The sequence below is a fragment of the Geospiza fortis genome, unplaced genomic scaffold, assembly GCF_000277835.1.
Source record: "Geospiza fortis unplaced genomic scaffold, GeoFor_1.0 scaffold391, whole genome shotgun sequence".
Lineage (NCBI taxonomy): Eukaryota > Metazoa > Chordata > Aves > Passeriformes > Thraupidae > Geospiza > Geospiza fortis.
Genome location: NW_005054472.1, coordinates 570,726 through 574,386, shown reverse-complemented (window position 1 = coordinate 574,386; position 3,661 = coordinate 570,726). Strand labels below are relative to the sequence as shown.

General features: G+C 51.8%; 1 protein-coding gene across 1 annotated transcript in view; it reads right to left on the bottom strand.

Moving 5' to 3' along the window:
- The window catches only part of MAPKAPK2 (MAPK activated protein kinase 2), a 46,393-nt gene that overhangs the window by 42,478 nt on the left and 254 nt on the right, over window positions 1-3,661 (bottom strand). The gene's annotated exons all lie outside the window — the stretch shown is intronic.

The following is a 3,661-nucleotide window of genomic DNA, read 5'->3' as shown; positions in this document are numbered from 1 at the left end:
TTTCCTTTATATATATTCCAAAGCTATAGTTTCAAGGATACAAGCAATATTCTAAAATTATACTTCAAAAGGTTATTAGTGCAAAACTCTTTAAGGATTAACTACAAGCAAAAAGCAACATCCTTAACGCTTTAATTCCAATGCTCCTAAATCAACAAGGTAAATTGCAAACAGAAGATAGGTTCAAAGCCCTTCTTCCATGCTTTATTTTCCTCAGTTATTATTAGAATTCACAACTGTCCCATGGTCGGTCTCCACACATCTCGCAATCACAAATACACACGTTGCCTGTATGTACCTGACACGGAACACAGCTTTGTATTTCACACCTGTGAGCCAGGGGAGAGGCGGCACCTCAGGCTCCCTGTCCAGCTTCTGCCCAGGCTGGAACAGCCCTCGGGCCACCGAGGCGAGGCTGAAAGGGCCGGGTCAGGGCGAGCAGCTGCGGGGCCGGGCTGGGAGCTCCGGAGCCGCCCCGGTGCTCAGAATTGCATTGCACAGCCCCGAGCTGGCATGCCGGCAGCAGGATGGTTCCAAGGCGGTCTGGGGCTCCCAACAGCATCCTCACTTTATGTACCAAGATTGGACCCACTTTTTTGGGTATTTTTTGGGGGTTTTTGGTGGTTTCTTTATTAAGGTGGGAGAGATTTGTTGTAAAGAGGTTTTTGCTTGTGATATGAGCTCCCTGGAGCATCCAGATGCTGCAAGTGGCAGCAGGATGGATGCATGGAGGTCTGGGGCTCCCAGCAGCATCCTCACTTTATGTACCAAGATTGGACCCACTTTTTTGGGTATTTTTTGGGGGTTTTTGGTGGTTTCTTTATTAAGGTGGGAGAGATTTGTTGTAAAGAGGTTTTTGCTTGGGATGTGAGCTCCCCAGAGCATCCACAGGTTGCAAGTGGCAGCCGGATGGCTCCATGGAGATCTGGGGCTCCCTCCAGCATCCTCACTTTATGTACCAAGATGGGACTCTCTTTTTTGGGTGTTTGTTCATGGGTTTTTTTGGTTGGTTTTTTTTCTGGGTGGGAGAGATTTGTTGCAAAGAGGTTTTTGCTTGGGATGCGAGCTCCTCAGAGCATCCAGATGCTGCAGGTGGCAGCAGGATGGCTCCATGAAGATCTGGGGCTCCCTCCAGCACCCTCACTTTATGTACCAAGATGAAATCACTTTTTTGGGTGTTTGTTTGGGGTTTTTGGTGGGTGAGAGCAATTTATTGTAAAATGTTTTTTGCTTGGGATGTGAGCTCCCCAGAGCATCCACAGGCTGCAAGTGGCAGCAGGATGGCTCCATGGAGGCCTGGGGCTCCCAGCAGCATCCTCACTTTATGTACCAAGATGAAATCTCTTTTTTGGGTGTTTGAGTTTTTTTGGTTAGTTTTTTTTCTGGGTGTGAGAGATTTGTTGTAAAGAGGTTTTTGCTTGGGATGTGAGCTCCCTAAAGCATCCATGAGCTGCAAGTGGCAGCAGGATGTCTCCATGGAGGCCTGGGGCTCCCAGCAGCATCCTCACTGCCCTTTATGTACCACAGGCTTTGGGATGCTGGGGTGGATGGAGAAACGCTGGGTACAGCACAAAGCAGAGCCAGCAGGATGCAGGGACAGGCTGGAACCAGGTGTATCCCAATATTTGGGAGACACCACTGACCTTGCTGTGTTCTAGTCCCTTCCCAGCTGTTATTGCACCTTGTGGACAGGGAAAGGGAGTCAGGAATGATTTGGGTGTTTCAGAAGGGCCCCTCAGGAGCCAGGATTGTGCCCACAGGCCCCTGCAGGGGCACAACCCAGGAGGGCAGAGCAAGCTCCAAGGTCAGCAGGCAGAAAACAGGGAAGATGGCCTGACTGACGTGTCCATATAAAATATCCTTCCTGCAAGCACAGGATGAAGCACAAGGTCACCCCATGGCTGGGACAGAGCAGTGACAAAGCTCCCACCTCCCACACCTGCCAGCCCTGCTGCTGGTGGCACTTAATCCCCAGCAGAGCCATGTGGGTAGAGCTCTGCAAATGGCATCAGGGAGGTGGGAAACAGGGAAGGGACTGAGATTGGGCCCACCAAAAGCTGCATTTGTTGTGGCCCCATGGGAAGGTAAAAGATCTTTCTGTAACACTGCCAGAAAGGGCCGTGGAACGAGACCAGAACCTGAGCAAGCAGCTCATAAAGGCCAAATTCTCCAGACCCAGCAGTGCAGGGGATGCATGAAGCTCTGGGTTTAGTCTGACAGGGGAAAAATAAATCATCAAAGAATATTTAGAAAGGTTTGTGTCACTCTGGTGCATTTCCCATCACATGGGGATGTGTCAAAGACCACGCTCAGTCCTGCCAGTGCTGAAGAGGGGCCTGGAAATAGTTATAGCAAAGCATGTGATGATTAGACAGGGGAAAAGAAGAAAAAAAGGCAGCTTGGAGATTGTCTCTTACCTCTCCTGTCACCTTTTTCTCCTCCTGGAAGCACAGCCAGTGCCCCTGATGAGGAATGAGGTGGCCAGGGAGGTGACACGCTGCGGCCAGGCTGTGACACCACGGCCTTGTCAGCTCAGCTCCACGCAGCTGGCACTGCTAAACCCTCCTGAATCAGCACCAGCTGGCTGGAAAATGAAAGCTGGCCTGTTCGCTCCGCTCCTGCACCTCCCAAAATAACCAGCAGCTTCCCTCTCCTCGCCCCCTCTGACCACACACACCCCCAGCAATCAGCTGGCACTGCCAGCCTGTCCAGCCTCCTGCTCCCCACCAGCGACCGCGTTAAATGGGAATTTCTGGTGATCACCAGGCTGCAAATGTCTGAGAAGTGCTGGAGAACACAGCTCCCCCCTCCCAGGGTCCTGTGGTTGTGAGGTGCTGTGGGGCACGTCCAGCAAGGAGGAAAATCATCTCGAACCACCACCCTCATTGTTTCCGCTTTTATCTCGTCCAAAGAACAAACAGAGCATAAAAAGGTGGGCAGCACATTTCTCCAGGCTCCTCCAGGAGGCTGAGGAGCTGCAGGAGCTGCCCAGCTGCAGCCTCAGACAGGACTCGACAGCATCCAGCCCAAACCACGCCAGGGGCTGAGCTCCACACAGGCAAACAGCAACCAAGGGAATTGTGCAGGGGATCCAAGGGGATCTGCAGCTCTTATCTCAGAGTCAGCCTCAGACAAAAAAATCATCCCTCTCTCCTTGCATGCTTGAATTTAAAACAGCAATGAAGGGAATTGTGCAGGGGATCCAGGAGAATCTGCAGCTCCTGTCTCAGAGAGTCAGCCTCAGAGAAAAAAAAAATCATCCCATTCTCCTTGCCTGTATTTAAAACAGCAACAAAGGGAATTGTGCAGGGGATCTACAGGGGATCTGCAGCTCCTGTTTCAGAGTCAGCTTCACACCAAAAAAAACCATCCCTCTCTCCTTATCTGCCTGAATTTATCTGTGTTTGTGGCTCTGGGAGCAGAGCAGCTCGGGTGTAAATTACTTGCACGACCTTTCCTGTTTGATGACTTTACAGCTGGCTGCTCACACCTCACGTATAATTCCACGTATGCCATCCATCATTAGCACCTGCTGGAGAGCCTGGCAGCTCCTGGGGCTGCTGCTGCTGTCACAGGGGCTGTGGCAGGGGCAGGACACGGGACAGGGTCACAGGGAGGTGGCACTGCCCTGCAGAGCCCCGGGCAGGGCAGGACACGGCCA